This window comes from Mesocricetus auratus, unplaced genomic scaffold (genome assembly GCF_017639785.1).
Source record: "Mesocricetus auratus isolate SY011 unplaced genomic scaffold, BCM_Maur_2.0 Super-Scaffold_100025, whole genome shotgun sequence".
Taxonomy (NCBI): domain Eukaryota; kingdom Metazoa; phylum Chordata; class Mammalia; order Rodentia; family Cricetidae; genus Mesocricetus; species Mesocricetus auratus.
In genome coordinates, this window is record NW_024429206.1 from 6,202,389 (window position 1) to 6,222,030 (window position 19,642).

Sequence of the window (19,642 nt, forward strand, 5' to 3'; positions counted from 1 at the left end):
CTGGATCCGAACCCTTTGTCTATAGGAGGATAGCCGGTGGGTTTTCCCAGGCTCTATCCATCTTCATAATGTAGTCACATTAGGCACGTTAACCAGAATGTACATTTAGCAGCAGAGACAGCTCACATGGTTTGGTTCAGAATATAGATTCTGAGAGGCTGGAGGAATCTGACAGATTGACATTTAGCGCTCTGCTCCTTCCTACCCCTCATGCATAGCAGATACATATCAGATCCCTGTTGTATCTAATAACACAGTGAAGATGCTCAGTGTCATTCAGAAACACACCCAAGGGACAGTGACAAACAGCTCAAAGTCAACTTGTTCTTTTTAAGTCTGGGGGTGCAGTGTCCTTGGTACATATCCCTGGCTCAGCTGGGTAAGGAGTGCTGGCACTCACCATATGCCAAAGTCTGCGATGAGCTGTCCCACCATGGGAGTGAGCTGACCTGGGCAGCCACTACTTTGGGCAGAAAAGGCAAATTGGAAGCTAAAGTGTTACATGATTAGTCACGTTTGATTGAGTGGCAGCATTTCTATATTTTCAAATCATTGTTAGTTAGAGATTATCATTCTAAATGATTAGCCAGTAAATATGAAAGGACATCTGGTTAGAATTAAATCCAGACTCTGAACTAAGGATGACATTAATCAAGCACAAATCATCAAGAGAGATAAGACATACAGTGACATAAGCGAATGCCATAAGCAGCAGAAGGCGGGGACTGAGCTCGGTCTCTGGGCTCCTCTTCCATCTCCTCTAATTCCATCTCCAGGCTCCTGCACAGTCCATGAGCAACACTGTCAGCGTGCTGACACTCCCTCTGGGTCTTCCTAGCTGTCCCCGAGGTCTTGCTGGACTCCCATGCAAACCCGGGAAATGCTCACAGGATGAGATACGTTTCACAACCACTGTCCCTGGATAAGTCAAAGCTTCGTTTAACCAAGAACATCCCCTCTGTGCCCTCTGCATCTGCCCATGGCATTTGACTGGCCAGAATTTCTCACTCAGGATTCCCTATTCACAAGTCTTTTTTGAAAAGCCTCAAAGTTCCTTTTCCATGACTCATCTTCAGCATGAATTCTGGGTTCAAAGATTCTCTGAAATAGGACCTTGCTATAGCCAGAGAAAGATTCTGATAGGAATCTGAGACAGAATGGACACTAAAGTTGACCCTGAGATAGGGGCTCACAGGCCCAAACATCCTGAGTCTAAAACTCCTTCTCACTGTCCATCTGCTTCCAGATGCCTGCCATCTGGTCCTGATGTTGACAATGCTGTTAAAGTGTTTTCTGTTTGAGAAACACGTGGTGTTTACCCGGGATAAGATATCGCTCTTTCTGGAAAAATTCCACCCCTCAGACTGTGGTGGCCCAGCTGGAGCTAGCTGTCCATCTGGGCTATGACTATGCTCAGGAGATAAGACCATCTCCTGGAGTTAGTACTCTGTCTTCCTTCTGTCCCTGATGCATCCATTGATTCCTCACACTGTGCCCATCCAAAGAGCATAGCTAGACCTTGATGCTAACATCACCAGATTAGTGTCCCCAACATCTCACAAAAAAGCTAGCCTTGCCCATGTACCAAGGGAGGGCTTGAGAGTTTGGGAGCAGATTAGGGCAAGCGAACAACTCTGCAACAAAACGCCAGGAAACAGCAGGTCAGATTGCCTCATTGTTGGACTCTCTTGGTCTTTGCAACCCAATACCATAGCTATGACAGAGCTATCTATTTTACATTGATTTAAATGAGACGAACTGTCCAGACACTCAGTCCACTCCCCACATTTCATGTTCCCTGTGGACAGGTTGTTTATGGTGCAGAGCTCATCTTCTCATGGGTGGCTGCTCTGAGACTGGTCCAGCTCTGTTCATCAAACCCACGTATGACAAAGCATCCCCTTCACAGCTGGAAATTATAGCTTGATAGATGCAGAGGTGATAGCTATCCTGGGCTACCAAAAAAGCAAACTGGGAGGTGAATGTCCAGCTTGCAAGGATGGCCTCTGTTTTGCTGAAGGCTCCTGAGTCTTCAGAGCCCGGGAAACATCTCAGAGTCCAGGGACAGGACAGAGCAGAGTAATCTTCAGCGATCTACTGCACTAGCCGGTTTCTATAACGTAACAAAATGCCTATTGTAGGTAGGGAAGTTTAGATTACAATCTGGGGGCTCAAGAGTCCATCATGAGCATGAACTTGGATTTCATGATGATTCCTGGGTCACTACAACACAGGGGTGGGAATTCAGACCACAGTTCACCCCAGAGATGGACTTGTCATGTGTGCCAGGTGGAGGGTGAGAAGTCCACCCCACACCACACCACAACACACCACCCAGCACTTTCAAGGCTCACGGCATTTTCTGTTCTGAGCTCTCGGTTCACTCCTGGTTTAAAGGGCAAAATGTCATGGGGTGGGCGAGGGGTGAGCTCTAGACTGTTGCTCTGGGAGTCCCGGCATATGTTTCTGTACCTTTTGTAGTAGACCCGTAGAAACACATTCTTGGTCGTTATTTCTCGTTATTGTTCTTCACCCTGGGACTACCAACAGCACCCGAAGTTACTTCCACTGAGAGGCCTGTGGCTAGCTGCCTTTCCAGTCATCCAGTGCAAGCCAGTTGCCATAGAGGGCATGTGGAAACAAGCTGCATCTACTGACTCACACTCCTACTGACCTGTCTCCTCTCTAGGAGTTAAGCAAAGCTTAGCAAAGGGCTTCTAGGTAGCAGGGTCTATGTCACTTCTGCTTAACCCAGTCCCACCCCTCCAGGTAACACCGCTGTTTCCTGTCCTCAGACTGCTGGTGGCCTTGACTGTCGGCTCTTCTGGGGCCCAGTGCAAACAGTGCCAGGCCCCTCTTTAGGTCACTATATTTATGTCTCCCTACTGTAGGATATAATTACAAAGTAGGAGTTTGATTTCACCTCTCAACTTCTCTCTAGTCACCTCTGCAATTGTCATGAAGATCCAGTGTTTTCGTAGTTCCTCATGCCATCCTAACCTCAGAAACTCACTCAATAGGTAGGTTAGTTATAACCTCTCCCACGAGACACAATAGAACCCTGGTCCCACAACAGGTCTCGAGGTTTGGGGTGGGTAGCGGGGAAGTAGCTGAGAAAGCGGAGATGGGAGGGAAGTAGCCCTGGTCTCCCAGCAGTGTGTCCACACTGGAGGAGCCTTCATAGTGGAAGCTGACAAGGACCCAGAAATGGCAGAAACAGGCACTTTGAGGAAGGACAGAGCGAGGGAGATCGGTGCCGGGCAGGGGTCACAGAGACCTTGGCTGCATCTTGAAAGACACAGGCAGTGCGCCAGTCAGTATGGTGATGGGATCTGGGCTGCAAAAGAGCCGTGGATTCCAGCCACTGTCCGCAGTGCACAGCGAGGTGACCGCGGCAGCTCTGAGACACCAGAAGCAGCTCTCTGGACTTGAACTCTGTCCTCCTCTCCCCAAGGTCACCCCGTCCTGGTCACTGTCCTGGCATATTCAGAAGTATGTTTCATGGATTCTGAGGATTCAGGAAGTGAGAACAGAAACTGGTATGTAGATTATCCTCTGCATTTCTCTATGTGCTTTCAATTCTTAAAATTTTGATTAGTCTAAATCATTATTGAGTTTTACTCTACCATTATTGTAGAAGTATGCCATTCAGTCCCGTAACTCCTTCCTGTGTCCCCCACTCTAGCTTATCCCTGTTTTCTTCCCATATGGTCCCATATATACTATCATAGCACACACGATAGCCCATATAGAAATATGACTTGGGACAATTCTTTACATGGTATTTGTTGTGAACTGTACTCTTTTGTTGATTATAAATTTCTGTTATTTATTTATTTATTTGGTTTTTCAAGACAGGGTTTCTCTGTGTAGCTTTGGAGTCTATCCTGGCACCCGCTCAAACTCAGAGATCCACCTGCCTCTGCCTCCCGAGTGCTGGTACGCCACCAACGCCTGGCTGTTTATAAATTTCAAATAAAGATTTCCTTCAGAAATCTTTGCTGTTTTTTGCATTTTTTATTGTACTCCATGATTCCTATAAAATAATGCTTTAAACAATTTCCAGAAGGGAAATAAAATGCTTGAAATTTTTAAAAAGTATAAGGCTGGGAGTATCACAGTGCCTAGCTCCATAGTGTATCATAGAACCACAGGGAACAAAACCAGCATGGGACCAGCACAAAAATACAACTAACAAGACAGAGCAGAAGAGCAAAAAGACACCCACACAGGAGCAGTCACCTAATTCTGACAAATGTGCCCAAACACATTGGGAACAAGACAGTCTATGCAAATGGCTCAGGGAAACTGCATACCCACATACAGAATGAAGTAGATGTCTACCCCTCATCCCGGAAAAGATGGGCTCAAGGAGCCATTGGCATGGCTCAGCGGGTTAAATGACTAGCATGCGAGTCCAAAGGGCCGAGCCCCATCCCTGGAACCCGAACAAAGGTGGAACGAGAGAGGTGACCCACAAAATTGTCCTCTGATCTCCATGTGTGTACCACAAACATGCACCTCCCCGAATCATATGCACATAACATGTACAGCAACAGCAACAACAAAATAGTAAAAAAAAAAAAATGGGTCAGAGGCCTTCATGTAAAACGAAAAACTTCATTTAGGGAAAACAGAAACATCAAGAAACAGGCACAAATGGAATTCCTGGAAAAGACTCTTACTCTTACTTGTAGCATGATTTATAAAAACCCAGAGATTGGTATTGGGGTTCAAGCTTCAAGCTGAAGATCGGAAAAGCAAAACAGCCAGACACTAGCTCTTACGTCTACCTCAGGTGGAAAGGGATGTCTTGTCCTCAGTGTGGCTGGAGAATCAGTCTCTCTACCAAACCTCAGACTGCAGCAATACTGTCTCCACCAAGCCTCACTCTGCAATCCTAGACTGCTGCCTCTCCTCAACATGGCTAAAGAATAAATCTCAGAATGCAAACTGAGACACTGGGCTCCTGTCTTTTATACACCTCTCTAGGGCTGGGATTAAAGATGTGAGCTCTAATTCTCTCTTAGACTGATAAACTCTAATGTAACCCTGGGTGGCCTTGAACTCATAGAGATCCATCTGCCTTTATCTCTTGAGTCCTGTGATTAAAGGTATATGCCACCACCACCCAGCTTCTATAACTAACTAGTGTGGCTGGTTTTGCACTTTGATCCCCAGTGGCTTTATTAGACCATAAATAATATATCACCACACTTACTAGCTCAGGGAATAGTAACAAGAATTGTCAAATGGGATAGTGTGAAACTTAAAACGCTTCTGTATAGCTGCGGGGTGGTGGTGCATGCCTTTAATCCCAGAACTTGGGAGGCAGAGGCAGGCAGATCTCTGGGAGTTCAAGGCCAGCCTGGTCTACTGAGTAAGTTCCAGGATAGCCAGGACTGTTTCATAGAGAAACCCTGTCTTGAACCCCCCCCAAAAAAAAACAACTAAACAAAACTTCCCGCATAGCAAAGGAAGCCATGAAACAACAGAGGAGATAAGGCACTGATTGGGAGAACATGTTTTCCAGGTAACCACCCGACAGTGATTTACTGCCAATATACGAAGAGCTCCAAGGACTCTCATAGCCCAGATAAACTAAGCGATAAAGGGGTAGGTGAATCAAAGAAAAACAAATGAAGCATAAACGTATGAAAAATGTCCAACATCCTTAGCCATCGTGGGAATCAGAATCAAAATTGCACTGACATCTCATCTCAACCCAGTCAGGACGATCAGAAAGCCAATCACTTGAATGCCAGCAAGGGCGCCAGGGGTAGAAACTTTCATACACCACTTGTGGGGATGGAAGTGCGGCCACTGTGGAAATCACACAGAGGACCCTTGAAAAATTAAGATCATGCAACAGATCTAGATCTGGGAATACACCCAGGACTCCATGCCTCAGAGGGACCTACACAACCATGAATGTTGCCCACTCTTCACAGGAACCAAATTATGGAATCAGATTGTCCATTCACAGATGAACAGATTTGGAAAATATGGTGTATGTACCCACACAGAGGTTTATTCAGCCACAAAACCTGTATCTTTTGCAGGAAAATGGATGGAAGTAGAGAGTCTCACATCAAGTGAAAAACCCACACTCACAGAGACACATCTCATGTTTCATTGCTAGTGAAACATACACACTTTAAACCAACAAGAGAAAGCGAATAGAAAACCAGCTGGGACATTGCACATTGGCAGTCCCAGTCTTCTGGAGACTAAGACAGGAGGATGACCATAAAATTATTTATTTATTTATTTATTTATTTATCGAGACAGGGTTTCTCTGTGGCTTTGGAGCCTGTCCTGGAACTCACTCTGTAGACCAGGCTGCCCTCGAACTCACAGAGATCCACCTGCCTCTGCCTCCTGAGTGCTGGGATTAAAGGCGTGCGCCACCAATGCCCGGCTGGATGACCATAAATTTAGAGTGAATTATCCCTACTAGCAACTGTATCAAAGACGCAGAGTTTAAGAATTCTAGATAACATCGATCTATATGCAGTGCATGTTGCTGCAGCTGCTGCGGTGGGCAATGAAACACGAACCACCAAACTTCAACAAACCCGCATGGGGTTTATTAGGAAAGGGAGCGGAGGGAGGGGCAGATGTTGGCCAAACAGGAACAGAGATGGAAGGGGAAGAGAAAAGAGATAAAGAGACACAGAGACAGAGAGAAAGGGGACAGGAGAGAAGAGGGAGACAGGAAAAGTCCGGTCTGCCCCAGGGAAACAGCAGGAAAGAGAGGAGAACGGGGAAAGAGAGAGTGGAAAGAGAGGAGAGGAGAGGGGAAGGGAAGAGAGCAGAAAGAGATGAACCGGCAGAAAAGACCCTTAAATGGGCGGGGTCTTTCTCTTAAAGGGGTCCTTTGTGCCTCCATGGAACCCTGGCCTGACCAGGGTACTGCCTGAGTGCATTCTGCCAAGTAACAGGGGCAGGCCAGCATAATGCTTTAGTCGTTATAGTGCGGCTTTAAGAAAGCATTTATGGTTTTTTTAAGACAGGGTCTCTATGAAGACCTGATTGGCCTAGAACTTAACGTGTGTCACAGGACAGGCCAAACTCGATGGCAGTGCCTTAGTCACTTTACTATTGCTGTGACTGGACACCATGGCCAAGGCAACTTATAAAAGAAAGCGTTTGATGGGGCTCACAATACCAGGCAGTAGTGGATCTCGTGACCATGACGGTGGGGAGCACTACAGCAGGCAGGAGGGCATGACCCTAGCACACTAGCTGAGAGCTCACATCTGATCTACAAACTCAGGCAGAGAGAGCTAACTGAAAATAACTCTGTCTTTGAAGCACCCAAACCCACCCCTGCTGACACACCTCCGCCAATAGGGCACCCCTCCTAACCCTTCCTACACAGTTCACCAACTGGGAGCCAAGATTTCAAATATATGAGCCTGTGGAAGCTGTTCTCATTCAGTCGGCCACAGGCCATCCTCCTGCCTCAGCCACACGCATGAGCCACCAGATGCATAACCCTAAACACCCTGAGGTTCCGTCACTGACAAGAACATCTGCTAAGTGAACTCTCCAGGGTTCTTTCCTTCTTGGGGACTGAAAGCCAGCCTCTGGTATTGCTAATAGAGGTATAATTAGCATAGTTCTTTTCCTCAAATGTCTTTTTAATTCATTTAATTCAGTGCCTTCCCTATGTCTTCACTCCCCTTCCCAACGTTTAATGACTTTCCTATTAGAACTCACTTGGGTCCTACACAGTCAGTGTCCATTAAAGCCCTAGGCAGGTCCCACCTTTTGACATAGTGACAACGATGTTGTCACCTGCAAAGTGCATGCCCAAGGACCAGGCAATAAAGGGTTTTTTGGGTTTTTTTTTGTCTTTTTTTTCCTAGTCACATATAAACAACTCGAATTTTCAGTAAGTTTATGAATTTTGGGTAGAGCACATTCATAGCTGTCTCCCACCTCATGTGGGCCACAGGTTATACCCATCTACCAGTCTTCTCAGCCTCTTAGTGGTAAGAAAATTTGGGAGTAGCAGGGAAGTGGTGGTGCACACCTTTAATTCCAGCTCTCAAATCAAGTTCCTGCACAGCCAACAGAGAAAGCCTATTTTGAAAAAAAAAAAAAAAAGCAAAGGAAAGAGAAGGAAGGAAGGAAGGAAGGAAGGAAGGAAGGAAGGAAGGAAGGAAATTTGGGAAGTAGAACAAGGACGGTACTTAGCTTTAGTGTCCATAGCACGGCCTAGAAACTCTGGTTTGAGAAATCGGTCCCTAAGGACACTTGTACATACACTCTGTCTCGTGTCTCTTTTAGAAGTGCCTTGATGCACCGAGGGCAGAGGATGCATCCACATTCCATTGCTTTCAAGACTGGATGGGAAAGTGGAGCATTTGCTCGCCTTTAGAAACAGTTCTGCTCTCCTGCTGTGTTCATTGTGGACCAGGCTGGCTTTGCACTCACAGAGATCTGCCTGCCTCTGCCTCCTAGATGCCGGCATTAAAGGCGCGTGCCACCACCACTGCCCGGCAGCATGTTAGTTCTTATTCCTCTTTCATTATATTTCCATGATCAAAGGCACCAAATCTCATGGTTGTAAACCACTATGTGGTTGCTAGGAATTGAACTCAGGACCTCTGGAAAAGCAGCCAGTGCCCTTAACCTCAGATCCACCTCTCCAGCCCGGTGGCAGACATTCGTTAGTCATTTGTTTTAATAAACACAGGAGTGGAGACTGCTTGCTGGCTAGCACAAGACACAAAGTTCAAGCCACAGGGGAAAACAGGACTAAGTATGGTATAATTATTTTTATATTATAGTATAATGCTGTACGGGTCTGGAATCCAGCTTTTGAAACAAAACATGCCATCTTAGACAACACACTTCTACACAGCACTACAACAGCATCCCGTAAAAAGGCAGGTGCTCCGAACATTCTATGATGAATGGTCGCCATGGCAATGTGCACATGCACGTCTGGCCTTCCATTCCAACTGTATCTCGGTGAACTGAACAGTCCACATTTGAGAGCAGTAGAGCCAGGTTTTAGGTTGATACCTAGAATTCTCTGAGATGGGAAACCTGAAATGTTGCTGCAGAGGTACGTCCACTCTCCTCAGAGGGGCCAGTCCAGTCTCACACAATGTAGATTCCCTGGCATGTCACCAGAGCGTCACCGTCCCATTTCAAATTTTCCACGGATTTTTAAGTTTGTTTTCCATGTTACTTGATCCGTACTCGTAACTCTTCTCTCAGACTGGTTGGCTTAAATTTGTTTTACTAATAGTGTTAGTACATGTCCTGCTTCCAACTTTGTATAGTCTTCTAGAGACTAGGCACAGGACAGCATGGCCACATGGGAGAATCTTGACACTCAGCCTAGGGATAGACACTCCATAAAAGGAGAACGACGAGAGAGACTCTTCTCAGTGCGCATGGTGAAATCCAAATCCAGGACTGGGGAGACGGCTCAGTGGGCCAAGAGCTTGTAGCAATCCTGACAACTTGAGTTCAGATCCCCAGAACCCATGTAAAAACTAAACAAAGCAGTGCCAGTGTGTGTGATCCCACCGTGCCCATCCCGACTGGGAGTACAAGAGCCAACTAGGTCATAGCATGCAGCAGTGAACAAGAGAGACCCGGTCTCGAATAAGAGGGTGAGGTATGATGCTGGAAATTGGCCTCTGGCTTCTGCACGCATACCATGGCATACAGGTGCACACACATACAAATGAGAGAGAGATGCTCAGAGACAACGTTAGATTGTAGCACTTAGATTCCAGAGTTGTTAAAAGGAAACAAAGTGGTGTTTCTGTGGAGACTGACTTCAAGCTGCCTAGGAGCTGCTGAGACACTGGTGACAGGGTACAGTGCCCTGAGTTCAATGAGAGGGCTTGACTAGGGTTCAGAAAGTGTCCTTTGTAGGGTCACAGGCTGTGACTAAGACACTTCCACTGTGCTCCTAGCCTGGTGGGATCTGCTCATTCTCTGCCAAGCCTTCCTCCAGATGCTCAGCCCAGTAGCCAGATGACATGGGCACATACCAACGGCTTCCACTGAGCCCCTGCCACTTCAGACACAAGAGTAACACAGAATATCACATAGACAAGACCAAAAAAGAAACTATCCCATGACACATTGTAGTTAAAATACAGGACAAAAAAAAAAAAAAAAAAAAAAAAAGCTACTGGCAGCCGCAAGAGAAAAAGGCCAAGCAGCTTACAAAGGCAGGACCAGTAGATCAATAGCTGATTGTACAGTAGAAACAACACTGGGACACTAAATCAAAAAAGGTCTAAGGAAACACTGAAAATGCAAATCTTAAGACCCAACCTTCAGCAGTCAATCGTCTTAACAACCCAATGGGTTCTTTTTGTTAAGGACAGTCACAGCCTGTACAATAAAACCCCAGAACTTGGGCTGGGGAAATAACTCAGCAGGTAGGGGGCACCTTCTGTCCTAGGGTTTGGTTATCAGCAACACATCAGGCAGCTCACAACCACCTCTAACTCCAGCTCCATGCGATCACACACACACACACAGTATTTTATTTTTAACCAACATATTCCTAAAGTCCACCTGCAACACAGCCTTTTCAATGCCTGCCAACCACAGGCTTACTCTCACCTCCTGGGATTCATTGTTTGTTTGTTTGGATTTTGTTGTTTTTCTATGGCTTTTGAAGCCCTGGCTTTCCTGGAATGTGCGCCATTCATTTCTTAATTTCCCTCATGTGAGTTTTGTTCTGTGCCTGGCTTATTTCACTCAGCACGATGCCCTCCACTTCTGGTGCCTGTTGCCCCCAAAGTACACAATTTTCCTTCAGCACAAACAGTAATATGTAAGTGATGTTGAAACTGGTATCATTGGATGATAAACACATATCTCAAAATAGACCTGCCTCAAAATATGCAGGTTTATACGATTGTCAAGACAGTGTCTGACTGAAAGCAACTGTTAAAATTTAGCAAGTATAAGATGCCAGCATCTGTCTTCAACCTCTCCTATCTCCTAGGTTGCTGCATCCCAGATGAAGATGTTCCTCAGAGGAGGAGACATTTTGTCCACGGGACAAGGATCCGATTGTGGCCACCCAGCAGGGTGGAGCCCATTTATCCCAATGACGGTCTGTGAAAATTCAGTCCTTGAATCAATAATGACTCTATGTTGTCAGGATTCTGCATTTCAGAGAAAACTGTGACTGTCTTAGGTCATGCATTTCTTTATTCGACATATGCAAATGCACAGTCAGTCACTAGCAACCTCAGGAATGAAAACACCTATTTGCAACAGTTTGTACCCTGGGTTGGCCTCCAACCTCCAGATGTCCTCCTGCCTCAGCTTCTCAAGGGCAGAGATTACTTGTGTGCCCCACCACAGCTGAGTTTTGATGTGGAATTTTTCAGTGGCATAATTTGACTACAGCATGGTGTTCAGTTCAACTGTACCATCATTTTTGTTCTTGCTGGGCCAGCCGGGGCTGTTTAGGGCATAGTGAAGTCTTCCATTCATTTGCATCACACTGCAGTCCTTTCTCACCCCTTCCCCCCCCCCCCCCGTTTGCCTCTGGGTTCACGCCCTTTACTTCCCTCACCCTCTAAGGAGTGTGCCCCAGCAGCGACTGAAGCTGCGTGTCAATGGGGCCACCTCCACCCCTTCCAGTTCTGTGTCCACACCACGCCAGGTAAGACCGGTGGACTGACACTACCCTGCTTCCTTCCAGTTTCCAACAAAGTCATAATGGAGGTGGTTCCCTGTGTCTTCCCAGACGAGGTGGAGGAACTGTCTCTCAGGAAGGTAAGACTGGTCCTTCTTTGTCTGAGGTAGACAGGTTTTGCTGATTTCTTTCTTTGGGAATCAAGTGCAGACATTAAACTCCATACGGAAAATTTCCTTGGTGGAGAAATGTCAAGTGCAAGTCTATTGCCAACTGATGTCTGATTCCAGATGGTTTTCATAAGGATCAATGTCAGCTACCAAGTGGAGGCTAGCTCCTGTGTTTCTTCAAATGCAGTCTGACTTCATTTTAGGGACATTGTAGAGATCACTGTTCCTCATGCAATCGTGCAATTTTCTTCCTTCCTTCCTTCCTTCCTCTTCCTTTTTTTTTTTTTTTTTTTGAGACAGGGTTTCTCTGTAGCTTTGGAGCCTGTCCTGGAACTCACTCTGTAGAGCAGACTGGCCTCTAACTCACAGAGATCCGTCTGCCTCTTCCTCCCAAGTGTTGGGATTAAAGGCGTGTGTCATCACTGCCTGGCTTCTCACGAAGTTTTCTAATGCTGCTATAGTGAACAAAAGACCTGAGCAAACAGAACTGGGTGTGGCCTGATCCTTACATTATTTTTTCTTTCTGTAACCACAGGTGGAACCCTCAGACAAGGAAAACAGTAAGTATCCCAAACTCACATGCTGAGGGTAATTTTAAATGCTAAAAAGGGATAGATTTTCTTGCCTGTTTTTGTTGAAAAATCCACCCTGATTCTAATCCCCAGTTGGAAAGGAGGAATGGGCTGTAGTTACCCGAGTTGGCGATCCAATGAAAAGTTAGGTCCGTCTACAACTGCGGAAGCAGCTATATTATTTTGGTAGTGTGGCTTTGTATGCACGAAGATTTGGAAGGTAGCTGTGGATGAGTCCAAGAGGAATAAAACCCCACACTCCAAAACAAACAACCCCAAGCATAGCTTAATGTCAAGATCAGTTTCATACATGCAGAGACACTTCATAGCTGACTGGTCCATGATCATGGCTCTGTATGGTTGGAGGCAAAGGAGGACTCCCAAGGTTGATGATCGGAGCTTCAGACCCACATTCTAGTCCCAGTTGTGGGATCCACTGTCACCATGCCAGGTTATTGCAGCCCAGGCAAATACCTGATGTGATTCCACCTACAGAGTTCCCAACACTGCTCATCGTTGGAAAGCAGCCACAGTGTTCACACAATCCAGGCTGCATTTAAAAGCACACATGGAGGCCGGGTGGTAATGGCACACACCTTTAATCGCAGCACTTGGGAGGCAGAGGCCTGATCTACAGAGCTAGTTCTAGGACAGTCAAGGCTACACAAAGAAACCCTATCTCAACCAACCAACAAACAAACCAAAAAAAGCACCAAAGTCATTCATGTGAAATTTGAATAGGCCCCTTAGGTAGGTGAGGTACCTGTACCACAGTGTAAGTCAATGTGTGTCAAGGCTGTGTGAGCTCTTCCTCACCCCTTGCTCACAGCAGATAAGTATCATGTGGTTATTTGACTACATGTAATGAGATGATCATCTAAACCCTTACAGACACTCAAATTCCCTAGCAGGCACATCTAAAAGACTGTGCAACCGAAAGCTCCAACTGGCTGGTACTCTTGAGTCCAGCGCCCTGTGCCCACCTGTGGTTTATCTCAGATAGGGGGTGGAGACACCTCATGCTGATTAAGCTGGATGTCCAGCTGTGCGAGCCTCATATGAGCTAGTCAGCCACCAACCCCATGGATACCACCAGACCTTCTGGACAGATGGAAGACAAGGAAAACTGTCACACCTTGCAGGTGGTTTTCTGGAAATGACAGCCTTTCATTATTTCCATAGTTATAAATCATCTCAAGAAGAATTAACAACTAGAGCATTTTTCTAGAAATTAACCCATTCTCCTAACAAAGGTCACTTTTTTTTTAGATAGGGTCATCACTTTGTAGTCCTGGCTAGCCTGGAACTATATAAACCAGGCTGACCTCAGACACACAGATATGCCTGCCTCTGCCTCCTGAGCACTAGTGTTAAAGGCATGTGCCACCGTAGCTGGCAAAGGTCACATCTTTTTCTCTTGTAAGCAAATAGGGAGAGAATGTATAGAAACATGTGAAGATCTGGGGAAGAAAAGGTCTCAGACGTTACCGGGAAGATAATGGCAGTTGAGGTCAGCTTCTTACCGGACAGAGGAGGCATGGAACTAGGTGCCTGGGACCTAGCATATGCTTCATGTTCATCCCATGTAGACAGTTTTACAAGCTAGGATGCCTTCAGCTGGAGAGCTAAATTCCCTGCCTCCCACCCCCTCCTGCCCCTGCCTTCTGTCTTTGCCCGTGTCTATGCACTGATGCCCCTTCATAACCCAGGAGCAGAAGTGTCAGGGCACTGACCACCTCCCTCTCTTCCTAGTCATCCTGGAGACCTTGAGGGATAACTTCCATCATCACAGAAGATCAGAGGAATCCATCGAATACCTGAGTAGGTTGACTGCATCTCCGTAGAACGTAGAAGTTGCTTTCTGACAGGCGTTGTTTCCAACGGTGTCACGGTGTGGTCATGAGAACACAGACATGTGGCACAGGGCAGACATACGTTAATGGGATCTTAAGGAATCCACACATGTCACACACGTTCCATAGCAGCTTACTCCTGACACATTTCTTTCCTCAATAGAAGACACTTTTGCGTTAGCCAACAATAACATGCTTGATGCAGACATTGTTCATGAACACCTCAGGTTTCTTTTTTCTTTTTCAATTTTGTTTTTATGTGTATAGCGTTTTGTCTGCACATATATCTATTCACATAATGAATAGATATACATTAGAGAGTCTTGGACCCCCAGGAACTTGCATTACAGACAATTATGAGCCATCGTGTGGGAGCTGGGAGCTGAACCAGGGTCCTCTGGAAGAGATAAGCACTGAGCTACCTCTCCAGCATCACCTGGTGTTTCTTTTCTTTTCTTTCTTTTTTCTTTCTTTTCTTTTTTCTGTCCAGCTTTGTATCTTTTTTAAATTTTATTTTAGAAACACTCTTATTTACATATCAATCCCCCCATTCCCTTGCCTTCCCATCCTCCCATGCTTCCCACCCCCCAACCCACCCACCACCCACTCCCCAGGGATAGTGAGACGCTTCACGGGGGATCATCAAAGTTCATTACATCATTTGGGGGAGGGCCCAGGCCCTTCTTTCTGTATCTGGACTGCAATAGTATCCCTCCATAGGGAATGGGCTCCCCAAGTCCATTTGTGATCTAGGAATAAACAATGACTCCACTGTTAGAGGTTCCACAGACTGCGTTGGCTGGTACCCACATTCAGGGGGCTTGGTCCCCCCCCTCCGCTTTACAACCAGAGTCTGCGTGCTCTCATTAGGTCAGGTCAACTGTTTCTGCGGGTATCTCCAGTTCCATCTTAGTTCATTTGCTCATCTCTCCTCCCTCTCCACAACTGGATTCCGAGAGTATGGCTCAGTGTTTAGCTGTGGGTGCCTGTTGCTGCTTCAATCAGCTACTGGGTCACGGATCTAGGAATGGTAACCAAGGTAGTCATCAATCTCATTACAGGAGAAGGGCATCAAAGGAGCCTCTCCACCACTGCCTAGATTCTTAGTTGGGGTCATCCCTGTGGATCCCCTACCATTTCCTCTGTGCCAGACCTCTCTCCAAACCTGGTGTTTCTTAATAGGAGTAGATTTGATTTGCCTTATGCCTTTGGATTCCTTTGAGCCTAAACTCCCTGTGGTCAGGACAGAGACAGCGTCTATGGTCACTGGCTCACTTGCCAAAGGGCATCACTTTCCAACTGGCTCTTGCGTCAACACGGCTGACGGACTATTATCTGGTACACTGAAAGTGGATTGAGCCTCCAAGGGCACAGCCTGTATGACTGGAAGACATTGTTCTTTAGGGAGGGTAAAGCATGAAGGCACGACCCCAGTAGAGACGAGCATAGTGTATCAATGGGGCATGACCCCACGCTCCAGGTTATTCCGTTAGCTCCCACGTATGGCCCTTGGAACATAACTTTGGAAACCTCTGTTGCATCTTGACATTGCCGCTTCCAGTTGCTATCAGCGTCCTCATCTTCACACTGACAGATGTTCCGGTCATGACTCTGACAGCAGGAACAGAGTTTCTCCTTCTCACTGGACTCAGCCCTAGACAGCTATCACACTTCTGGTGAGCATCTGCCGAGCTGAGGCATTGCTCATGTGCAGAAAGCAGAAAGCTTCGTCCTCAGCCTGCTCAGCCTACTGTGCCCTACACGGGTCCAAAAGTCTATGACGATGACCAGCTGGGGGGGGGGCAGTGAGGGTGGCTCCTGAAGTGAACACCTTGACCCTTCTGTTTCCAATTGCTTCTGAACAGGATGCCCTGGGCCTTGCTGGAGCCCAGCTGGGCCTCGAAGTTAAACTCATTGATTTAGCATCCAGAGGACTTTAAAGCATACCCAGTCCTTTTGTATGTGCCCAGTGAGCCTTGTAATGTATGATGAGATGGGGCGGCAGATTACTCCACAAGAGAACATGAAGGGAAGGGGAGAGGTTGGATCTCCTCATCTTTGCCCTCTCTTTCCCACAGCCACCAAACCAATGTATTACCTAAATTATATTAATTCAAATACAAACATTGAAGATCCCAGCCCTGTAGCAGCAGTTCATGTCTCCAATGGACAGATGCGTACATAATGTAGGGGAAGAATAATGCCATAATCTCACGGGCACTTGGCCTATAGTCTGTTCTCTGATCTTAGATACTTTAGCTCACACACACACACACACACACACACACACACACACACACACACACCGTGGTGGAGGGGGGGCTTGATATGTTTGGAAATAGGATCTGTACTGGGTGAGAACTGAAATCTGATCCTTCAGCTTCTCTCTCCTGCTTGAAGGCTTACAAGACCCTGCAGGCTCATACTGGAGGCTTCAGAGTCCACAGAAGCCAGGAAATGTCTGAGAACCCAGAGAACAGGTCCACAGTGTACTATTAATCAGTTTCCCACGACTACCACGAGAAGGCTTGACCTTGATTCGGCCATCTGCTTTCCTCTTTTTAATAATACACCACTCAGATAGGAACTAAGCAGGCCCTGAGCAAACCACAGTAACTCTATATTGGCATGGCGGCCCAATGACCCATTTGTGACATTCATTTATTTACGGTGTGTGAGCGTGGGTGGGTGTGGGTGAGCACGTGCTATAGCACAAGCGTGGAGGTCAGAGGGCAACTTGTGGGACTCAGTTTTCTCCTTTCACCATGCACCTTTTACCTGTTGAGCCAGCTTGCTGTCTTCAGATAGTCTATTTACACCCCACCTGAGGCCACTTCCAAAAGAGTTCACCTCCTCTCCATATCCCTGCACTCAACACTGGAGGGCACACCATACCTACAAACCATCCCCTGCCGTCGCCACAAGAGACACAGAAGGCATGGGAAAGGCTGTCCACCGACGGTCTTGCTGGTGCTTATGTCTCTAAAGGTTGGCATGTCCACAGGCAGTGGGACTGGAGCAGCGATGAGGATGACTTGGAAGGTATGTAACCTCTTGGGTAGAACTGGACGGGAAAAGGCTCCCGGGAGGAGTGGGGTGGATGTGCTGCTCTGGGGACTATGGGAGTAAAGTGTAAACAGGCAGGAAACAGCCCCCAACAGCAGAGATGCCTTCCCTCTTTCCCTGCTTTATAATGAATCAGTGCCCTGTTGGAGTGTCTGTTCTGCTTTTCTAGTTGACAATAGCCCTCTCCACAAGCCCCGCCTCTGATGCTTCTGTGCCAGATACCTCCACAGTGGGCAGTGACTGCGGGCCACCTGCTGGAGACTGTGCATAAGATATTTGGTTTGGGGTTCGTGCCCCCCACAGCTTGAGGAGTCTACAGACACAGGTCTCGCTGTCAGGCACAGCATGGGTGGTGGGTGGGAAGTCCACCCTCCTTTCCCCCTCTATCAGGCCTCCGAATGTCAGCGATTCTCTGCCCTGTCCTCTCACTGATGCCTATTTTTAATGGACACTTAGGCAACCGGGAGGACACTGCATGCTCCGGGGTCCCCGAGAAGGCTGGCGATTTCATCTCCAGTCACCTCCACTCTGACTCCATGTCCCATACCGCGGGACTAGGGGCGAACCCTGAATATGCTTCCACCAGGGACTCCTATGTCCAGCGGGCCCTTGAGCCTCTAAGGCAGTAGTAACAGAGCGTGCACTGGAATGGTCAGCACACACAGGCACTCAACCCGCCACTGGTCTTGTTTGGGCAGCCACAGGCTAAGGGATGGAGGCCCTGTCCAGCAGGTTTAAGCCCCCCCCCATCCTATCCAGGTATACTGCTCTGCAGACAGTGGTCTCCCATCTTCTAATCTTGTCCCTGGGGCTCAGACCTGCTAGTCACCTTCTCCGCATACTGTAAAAACCGTCTGGCCCCCTCTTCTTTAGGTCACCACACATCTGTTTCCTGAAAGATGAGAACAAGGGGGATTCGGCCCTTTTGTTCAAACTGGCAGCTTGTGTTTAACACATCCTGTCAGCAATGGAACTTCTGTGATGTCCTAATGCCCACCAAGACTCTCAGGCCATCACAGGCCCAGAATATTTATCAGCATGTGTGTTGGGCTATCATTCTATTGCACAAGACAAACACAACTCCTGGCTCCTGACAGGGGCACTTGTGTGTAAAGGCCATAGTTAATTGCATAGTTAGGGAGGTGACAATGTACTCTTGATCCCTCCTCCAATCTCCCCATATTGGAGAACTCTATGGGAGCAAGGTGGAGGAGGAGGAGAGCGGAAACTGGCGGCAGTGATGGAGGGGACAGGTGACATGAGGCAGCACACAAGCAGGGAGGCCACCGCCACACACACAGGGTCATGGAGGCTGTGGCAGCCCCTAGGAAGAACAGGGGAACACGGGCACTGCCCCCTGGCATCATGGAGAGTCTGGGCTGGAAAAAGATCCCCAGAGCCCGTCCTCAGTGGCTGGGTAGGGGACAAAGACCCCGAGGCAGGAGCAGAGGGGTGGGGAACTGTAGTCTGAGGTAGTGCAGCAGAGGCCCAGACCCTCACCCTAGCCTTCATCTCCCTCCTCCTTTCTCCAAGGTCATTCCATCTCTGCCACTGCCCTAGTGCACGCAGAAGCATGTTTCTCTGATGCCAAGGAGGAGAGGGCAGATCCAGCCATTGGTATGTCTCTGGTTTTCCTTCAACTCTTTCTCTGTAGCTCTCTTGACGCCCCCCCACCACCACCACCACATTTTCCAACTCTCCTGTGGTGGGGCCTGGCCTCTTGCACACATTCGTAGTCCTTGAACTTGAACTTGCTCTTCACCCTCCTCCTTAACCCAGCCTCAGTTTCTTTTTCTTGGTGTGGTGATGCCATAGGTAGAACCCAAAGCCTCATTGGTGCCCTGCCACTGACCTCCAGTTCTAGTCCCTATGATTTCTGAAGATCATAGGACGGACAAGGTGGCGGTGCATGACAATCAGGCAGCTGTCTGTTTACCCTGAGGGTCTCGGGATGGGCCATAGAGGAGGAAAGGGTCATGGAGAGGGAAGGCAGGTCATGGTGCCACTCACTTATCAGAGCTAATGGTCTCCGGTGAACCCCATGTGTCGATTCAGCCTGCCTGTTCCACCACCCCAGGGACATCCTCTCCTGAGGTTCAGGTTTACTGTGTTTCAGGGTCCGGTGATGACATCTACAAGGAGGCAGAACTGTGATCATGATCACGAAGACGGGGCCTGCTGTGCTCGCACGCTGCCCCTTTGTGCAATGGGCTACTCTAGTAGTTTGGATTTAGGATTTTTGTACATATGTTTGCTTCTTTTCGTTGTTACAAACGCTCTGTTTCTACTGTTGGCTATTTAACACTGTAAATACGTTTCTCCTATCTTGGTGCATAGTGTATA